Source organism: Anomaloglossus baeobatrachus, chromosome 7, assembly GCF_048569485.1.
Source record: "Anomaloglossus baeobatrachus isolate aAnoBae1 chromosome 7, aAnoBae1.hap1, whole genome shotgun sequence".
Lineage (NCBI taxonomy): Eukaryota > Metazoa > Chordata > Amphibia > Anura > Aromobatidae > Anomaloglossus > Anomaloglossus baeobatrachus.
This window is the reverse complement of record NC_134359.1, coordinates 153018190-153027574: the sequence shown is the minus strand read 5'-3', so window position 1 is coordinate 153027574 and position 9385 is coordinate 153018190.

Genomic DNA, 9385 nt, shown 5'->3' with positions numbered 1-9385 from the left:
CTGCTATCACCCCCATCATCTCCTGCTATCACCCCCCTCATCTCCTGCTCTCACCCCCCTCATCTCCTGCTCTCACGCCCCTCATCTCCTGCTCTCACCCCCCTCATCTCCTGCTCTCACCCCCCTCATCTCCTGCTCTCACGCCCCTCATCTCCTGCTCTCACCCCCCTCATCGCCTGCTATCACCCCCCTCATCTCCTGCTCTCACCCCCCTCATCTCCTGTTATCACCCCCCTCATCTCCTGCTATCACCCACCTCATCTCCTGTTATCACCCCCCTCATCTCCTGCTCTCACCCCCCTCATCTCCTGCTCTCACCCCCCTCATCTCCTGCTATCACCCCCCTCATCTCCTGCTATCACCCCCCTCATCTCCTGCTCTCACCCCCCTCATCTCCTGCTCTCACGCCCCTCATCTCCTGCTCTCACCCCCCTCATCTCCTGCTCTCACGCCCCTCATCTCCTGCTCTCACCCCCCTCATCTCCTGCTCTCACCCCCCTCATCTCCTGCTCTCACCCCCCTCATCTCCTGCTATCACCCCCCTCATCTCCTGCTCTCACCCCCCTCATCTCCTGCTCTCACGCCCCTCATCTCCTGCTCTCACCCCCCTCATCTCCTGTTATCACATCCCTCATCTCCTGCTATCACCCCCCTCATCTCCTGTTATCACCCCCCTCATCTCCGATTATCACCCCCCTCATCTCCTGTTATCACGCCCCTCATCTCCTGTTATCACGCCCCGCCCTCATCTCCTGCTCTCACCCCCCTCATCTCCTGCTCTCACCCCCCTCATCTCCTGCTCTCACCCCCCTCATCTCCTGTTATCACGCCCTCATCTCCTGTTATCACCCCCCTCATCTCCTGCTCTCACCCCCCTCATCTCCTGTTATCACCCCCCTCATCTCCGGTTATCACCCCCCCCTCATCTCCTGCTATCACCCCCCTCATCTCCTGTTATCACGCCCCTCATCTCCTGTTATCACGCCCCTCATCTCCTGCTATCACTCCCGTCATCTCCTGCTCTCACCCCCCTCATCTCCTGTTATCACCCCCCTCATCTCCTGCTCTCACCCCCCTCATCTCCTGCTCTCACCCACCTCATCTCCTGTTATCACCCCCCTCATCTCCTGTTATCACCCCCCTCATCTCCTGCTCTCACCCCCCTCATCTCCTGCTCTCACCCACCTCATCTCCTGTTATCACCCCCCTCATCTCCTGTTATCACCCCCCTCATCTCCTGCTCTCACGCCCCTCATCTCCTGTTATCACGCCCCTCATCTCCTGTTATCACGCCCCTCATCTCCTGCTCTCACCCCCCTCATCTCCTGCTATCACCCACCTCATCTCCTGTTATCACCCCCCTCATCTCCGGTTATCACCCCCCCCTCATCTCCTGCTATCACCCCCCTCATCTCCTGCTCTCACCCCCCTCATCTCCTGTTATCACCCCCCTCATCTCCTGCTCTCACCCCCCTCATCTCCTGCTCTCACCCACCTCATCTCCTGTTATCACCCCCCTCATCTCCTGTTATCACCCCCCTCATCTCCTGCTCTCACCCCCCTCATCTCCTGCTCTCACCCACCTCATCTCCTGTTATCACCCCCCTCATCTCCTGTTATCACCCCCCTCATCTCCTGATCTCACGCCCCTCATCTCCTGTTATCACGCCCCTCATCTCCTGTTATCACGCCCCTCATCTCCTGCTCTCACCCCCCTCATCTCCTGCTATCACCCACCTCATCTCCTGTTATCACCCCCCTCATCTCCGGTTATCACCCCCCCCCTCATCTCCTGCTATCACCCCCCTCATCTCCTGCTCTCACCCCCCTCATCTCCTGTTATCACCCCCCTCATCTCCGGTTATCACCCCCCCCTCATCTCCTGCTATCACCCCCCTCATCTCCTGCTCTCACCCCCCTCATCTCCTGTTATCACCCCCCTCATCGCCTGCTATCACCCCCCTCATCTCCTGCTCTCACCCCCCTCATCTCCTGCTCTCACCCCCTCATCTCCTGTTATCACCCCCCCTCATCTCCTGTTATCACCCCCCCTCATCTCCTGTTATCACCCCCCTCATCTCCTGTTATCACCCCCCTCATCTCCTGCTCTCACCCCCCCTCATCTCCTGTTATCACCCCCCTCATCTCCTGCTATCACCCCCCCTCATCTCCTGTTATCACCCCCCTCATCTCCTGTAATCACCCCCCTCATCTCCTGTAATCACCCCCCTCATCTCCTGTAATCACCCCCCTCATCTCCTGTTATCACCCCCCTCATCTCCTGTTATCACCCCCTCATCTCCTGTTATCACCCCCCTCATCTCCTGTTATCACCCCCCTCATCTCCTGCTCTCACCCCCCTCATCTCCTGTTATCACCCCCCTCATCTCCTGCTATCACCCCCCCTCATCTCCTGTTATCACCCCCCTCATCTCCTGTAATCACCCCCCTCATCTCCTGTAATCACCCCCCTCATCTCCTGTAATCACCCCCCTCATCTCCTGTTATCACCCCCCTCATCTCCTGTTATCACGCCCTCATCTCCTGCTCTCACCCCCCTCATCTCCTGTTATCACGCCCCTCATCTCCTGCTCTCACCCCCCTCATCTCCTGTTATCACCCCCCTCATCTCCGGTTATCACCCCCCCCTCATCTCCTGCTATCACCCCCCTCATCTCCTGTTATCACGCCCCTCATCTCCTGTTATCACGCCCCTCATCTCCTGCTATCACTCCCGTCATCTCCTGCTCTCACCCCCCTCATCTCCTGCTCTCACCCACCTCATCTCCTGTTATCACCCCCCTCATCTCCTGCTCTCACCCCCCCTCATCTCCTGCTCTCACCCACCTCATCTCCTGTTATCACCCCCCTCATCTCCTGTTATCACCCCCCTCATCTCCTGCTCTCACGCCCCTCATCTCCTGTTATCACGCCCCTCATCTCCTGTTATCACTCCCCTCATCTCCTGCTCTCACCCCCCTCATCTCCTGCTATCACCCACCTCATCTCCTGTTATCACCCCCCTCATCTCCGGTTATCACCCCCCCCTCATCTCCTGCTATCACCCCCCTCATCTCCTGCTCTCACCCCCCTCATCTCCTGTTATCACCCCCCTCATCTCCGGTTATCACCCCCCCCTCATCTCCTGCTATCACCCCCCTCATCTCCTGCTCTCACCCCCCTCATCTCCTGTTATCACCCCCCTCATCGCCTGCTATCACCCCCCTCATCTCCTGCTCTCACCCCCCTCATCTCCTGCTCTCACCCCCTCATCTCCTGTTATCACCCCCCTCATCTCCTGCTCTCACCCCCCTCATCTCCTGTTATCACCCCCCTCATCTCCTGTTATCACCCCCCTCATCTCCTGTTATCACCCCCCTCATCTCCTGCTCTCACCCCCCTCATCTCCTGTTATCACCCCCCCTCATCTCCTGCTATCACCCCCCTCATCTCCTGTTATCACCCCCCTCATCTCCTGTAATCACCCCCCTCATCTCCTGTAATCACCCCCCTCATCTCCTGTAATCACCCCCCTCATCTCCTGTTATCACCCCCCTCATCTCCTGTTATCACCCCCTCATCTCCTGTTATCACCCCCCTCATCTCCTGTTATCACCCCCCTCATCTCCTGCTCTCACCCCCCTCATCTCCTGTTATCACCCCCCTCATCTCCTGCTATCACCCCCCTCATCTCCTGTTATCACCCCCCTCATCTCCTGTAATCACCCCCCTCATCTCCTGTAATCACCCCCCTCATCTCCTGTAATCACCCCCCTCATCTCCTGTTATCACCCCCCTCATCTCCTGTTATCACGCCCTCATCTCCTGCTCTCACCCCCCTCATCTCCTGTTATCACCCCCCTCATCTCCTGTAATCACCCCCCTCATCTCCTGTTATCACCCCCCTCATCTCCTGTTATCACGCCCCTCATCTCCTGCTCTCACCCCCCTCATCTCCTGTTATCACCCCCCTCATCTCCGGTTATCACCCCCCCCTCATCTCCTGCTATCACCCCCCTCATCTCCTGCTCTCACCCCCCTCATCTCCTGCTATCACCCCCCTCATCGCCTGCTATCACCCCCCTCATCTCCTGCTCTCACCCCCCCTCATCTCCTGCTCTCACCCCCTCATCTCCTGTTATCACCCCCCTCATCTCCTGCTCTCACCCCCCTCATCTCCTGTTATCACCCCCCTCATCTCCTGTTATCACCCCCCTCATCTCCTGTTATCACCCCCCTCATCTCCTGCTCTCACCCCCCTCATCTCCTGTTATCACCCCCCTCATCTCCTGCTATCACCCCCCTCATCTCCTGTTATCACCCCCCTCATCTCCTGTAATCACCCCCCTCATCTCCTGTAATCACCCCCCTCATCTCCTGTAATCACCCCCCTCATCTCCTGTTATCACCCCCCTCATCTCCTGTTATCACGCCCTCATCTCCTGTTATCACGCCCCTCATCTCCTGTTATCACGCCCCTCATCTCCTGTTATTACGCCCCTCATCTCCTATCACCCCCCTCATCTCCGGTTATCACCCCCCTCATCTCCTGTTATCACCCCCCTCATCTCCTGTTATCACCCCCCTCATCTCCTGTTATCACGCCCTCATCTCCTGCTATCACTCCCGTCATCTCCTGCTCTCACCCCCCTCATCTCCTGTTATCACCCCCCTCATCTCCTGCTCTCACCCCCCTCATCTCCTGCTCTCACCCACCTCATCTCCTGTTATCACCCCCCTCATCTCCTGTTATCACCCCCCTCATCTCCTGCTCTCACCCCCCTCATCTCCTGCTCTCACCCACCTCATCTCCTGTTATCACCCCCCTCATCTCCTGTTATCACCCCCCTCATCTCCTGCTCTCACGCCCCTCATCTCCTGTTATCACGCCCCTCATCTCCTGTTATCACGCCCCTCATCTCCTGCTCTCACCCCCCTCATCTCCTGCTATCACCCACCTCATCTCCTGTTATCACCCCCCTCATCTCCGGTTATCACCCCCCCCCCTCATCTCCTGCTATCACCCCCCTCATCTCCTGCTCTCACCCCCCTCATCTCCTGTTATCACCCCCCTCATCTCCTGCTCTCACCCCCCTCATCTCCTGCTCTCACCCACCTCATCTCCTGTTATCACCCCCCTCATCTCCTGTTATCACCCCCCTCATCTCCTGCTCTCACCCCCCTCATCTCCTGCTCTCACCCACCTCATCTCCTGTTATCACCCCCCTCATCTCCTGTTATCACCCCCCTCATCTCCTGCTCTCACGCCCCTCATCTCCTGTTATCACGCCCCTCATCTCCTGTTATCACGCCCCTCATCTCCTGCTCTCACCCCCCTCATCTCCTGCTATCACCCACCTCATCTCCTGTTATCACCCCCCTCATCTCCGGTTATCACCCCCCCCTCATCTCCTGCTATCACCCCCCCTCATCTCCTGCTCTCACCCCCCTCATCTCCTGTTATCACCCCCCTCATCTCCGGTTATCACCCCCCCCTCATCTCCTGCTATCACCCCCCTCATCTCCTGCTCTCACCCCCCTCATCTCCTGTTATCACCCCCCTCATCGCCTGCTATCACCCCCCTCATCTCCTGCTCTCACCCCCCTCATCTCCTGCTCTCACCCCCTCATCTCCTGTTATCACCCCCCTCATCTCCTGTTATCACCCCCCTCATCTCCTGTTATCACCCCCCTCATCTCCTGCTCTCACCCCCCTCATCTCCTGTTATCACCCCCCTCATCTCCTGCTATCACCCCCCTCATCTCCTGTTATCACCCCCCCTCATCTCCTGTAATCACCCCCCCTCATCTCCTGTAATCACCCCCCTCATCTCCTGTAATCACCCCCCCTCATCTCCTGTTATCACCCCCCTCATCTCCTGTTATCACCCCCTCATCTCCTGTTATCACCCCCCTCATCTCCTGTTATCACCCCCCTCATCTCCTGCTCTCACCCCCCTCATCTCCTGTTATCACCCCCCTCATCTCCTGCTATCACCCCCCTCATCTCCTGTTATCACCCCCCTCATCTCCTGTAATCACCCCCCTCATCTCCTGTAATCACCCCCCTCATCTCCTGTAATCACCCCCCTCATCTCCTGTTATCACCCCCCTCATCTCCTGTTATCACGCCCTCATCTCCTGCTCTCACCCCCCTCATCTCCTGTTATCACGCCCCTCATCTCCTGCTCTCACCCCCCTCATCTCCTGTTATCACCCCCCTCATCTCCGGTTATCACCCCCCCCCTCATCTCCTGCTATCACCCCCCCTCATCTCCTGTTATCACGCCCCTCATCTCCTGTTATCACGCCCCTCATCTCCTGCTATCACTCCCGTCATCTCCTGCTCTCACCCCCCTCATCTCCTGCTCTCACCCACCTCATCTCCTGTTATCACCCCCCTCATCTCCTGCTCTCACCCCCCTCATCTCCTGCTCTCACCCACCTCATCTCCTGTTATCACCCCCCTCATCTCCTGTTATCACCCCCCTCATCTCCTGCTCTCACGCCCCCTCATCTCCTGTTATCACGCCCCTCATCTCCTGTTATCACTCCCCTCATCTCCTGCTCTCACCCCCCTCATCTCCTGCTATCACCCACCTCATCTCCTGTTATCACCCCCCTCATCTCCGGTTATCACCCCCCCCTCATCTCCTGCTATCACCCCCCTCATCTCCTGCTCTCCTGCTCTCACCCCCCCTCATCTCCTGTTTATCACCCCCCTCATCTCCGGTTATCACCCCCCCCTCATCTCCTGCTATCACCCCCCTCATCTCCTGCTCTCACCCCCCTCATCTCCTGTTATCACCCCCCTCATCGCCTGCTATCACCCCCCTCATCTCCTGCTCTCACCCCCCTCATCTCCTGCTCTCACCCCCTCATCTCCTGTTATCACCCCCCTCATCTCCTGCTCTCACCCCCCTCATCTCCTGTTATCACCCCCCTCATCTCCTGTTATCACCCCCCTCATCTCCTGTTATCACCCCCCTCATCTCCTGCTCTCACCCCCCTCATCTCCTGTTATCACCCCCCTCATCTCCTGCTATCACCCCCCTCATCTCCTGTTATCACCCCCCTCATCTCCTGTAATCACCCCCCTCATCTCCTGTAATCACCCCCCTCATCTCCTGTAATCACCCCCCTCATCTCCTGTTATCACCCCCCTCATCTCCTGTTATCACCCCCTCATCTCCTGTTATCACCCCCCTCATCTCCTGTTATCACCCCCCTCATCTCCTGCTCTCACCCCCCTCATCTCCTGTTATCACCCCCCTCATCTCCTGCTATCACCCCCCTCATCTCCTGTTATCACCCCCCTCATCTCCTGTAATCACCCCCCTCATCTCCTGTAATCACCCCCCTCATCTCCTGTAATCACCCCCCTCATCTCCTGTTATCACCCCCCTCATCTCCTGTTATCACGCCCTCATCTCCTGCTCTCACCCCCCTCATCTCCTGTTATCACCCCCCTCATCTCCTGTAATCACCCCCCTCATCTCCTGTTATCACCCCCCTCATCTCCTGTTATCACGCCCCTCATCTCCTGCTCTCACCCCCCTCATCTCCTGTTATCACCCCCCTCATCTCCGGTTATCACCCCCCCCTCATCTCCTGCTATCACCCCCCTCATCTCCTGCTCTCACCCCCCTCATCTCCTGCTATCACCCCCCTCATCGCCTGCTATCACCCCCCCTCATCTCCTGCTCTCACCCCCCTCATCTCCTGCTCTCACCCCCTCATCTCCTGTTATCACCCCCCTCATCTCCTGCTCTCACCCCCCCTCATCTCCTGTTATCACCCCCCTCATCTCCTGTTATCACCCCCCTCATCTCCTGTTATCACCCCCCTCATCTCCTGCTCTCACCCCCCTCATCTCCTGTTATCACCCCCCTCATCTCCTGCTATCACCCCCCTCATCTCCTGTTATCACCCCCCTCATCTCCTGTAATCACCCCCCTCATCTCCTGTAATCACCCCCCCTCATCTCCTGTAATCACCCCCCTCATCTCCTGTTATCACCCCCCTCATCTCCTGTTATCACGCCCTCATCTCCTGTTATCACGCCCCTCATCTCCTGTTATCACGCCCCTCATCTCCTGTTATTACGCCCCTCATCTCCTATCACCCCCCTCATCTCCGGTTATCACCCCCCTCATCTCCTGTTATCACCCCCCTCATCTCCTGTTATCACCCCCCTCATCTCCTGTTATCACGCCCTCATCTCCTGTTATCACGCCCCTCATCTCCTGTTATTACGCCCCTCATCTCCTATCATACCCGTCATCTCCGATTATCACCCCCCTCATCTCCTGTTATCACGCCCTTATCTCCGGTTATCACCCCCCTCATCTCCTGTTATCACCCCCCTCATCTCCTGCTATCACTCCCGTCATCTCCTGTTATCACCCCCCTCATCTCCTGTTATCACCCCCCTCATCTCCTGCTATCACCCCCCTCATCTCCTGCTATCACTCCCCTCATCTCCTGTTATCACCCCCCTCATCTCCTGCTCTCACCCCCCTCATCTCCTGCTCTCACCCCCCTCATCTCCTGCTATCACCCCCCTCATCTCCTGTTATCACGCCCCTCATCTCCTGCTATCACGCCCCTCATCTCCTGTTATCACCCCCCTCATCTCCTGTTATCACCCCCCTCATCTCCTGTTATCACGCCCCTCATCTCCTGTTATCACGCCCCTCATCTCATGTTATCACCCCCTTCATCTCCTGTTATCACCCCCTTCATCTCCTGTTATCAACCCCTTCATCTCCTGTTATCACCCCCCTCATCTCCTGTTATCACGCCCCTCATCTCCTGCTCTCACCCCCCTCATCTCCTGTTATCACCCCCTTCATCTCCTGTTATCACCCCCCTCATCTCCTGTTATCACCCCCCTCATCTCCTGCTCTCACCCCCTTCATCTCCTGTTATCACGCCCCTCATCTCCTGTTATCACCCCCTTCATCTCCTGTTATCACCCCCTTCATCTCCTGTTATCAACCCCTTCATCTCCTGTTATCACCCCCCTCATCTCCTGTTATCACGCCCCTCATCTCCTGCTCTCACCCCCCTCATCTCCTGTTATCACCCCCTTCATCTCCTGTTATCACCCCCCTCATCTCCTGTTATCACCCCCTTCATCTCCTGTTATCACCCCCCTCATCTCCTGTTATCACCCCCCCTCATCTCCTGCTCTCACCCCCCTCATCTCCTGTTATCACCCCCCTTCATCTCCTGTTATCACGCCCTCATCTCCTGCTCTCACCCCCCTCATCTCCTGCTCTCACCCCCCTCATCTCCTGTTATCACCCCCCTCATCTCCTGTTATCACCCCCCTCATCTTCTGCTCTCACCCCCCTCATCTCCTGTTATCACCCCCCTCATC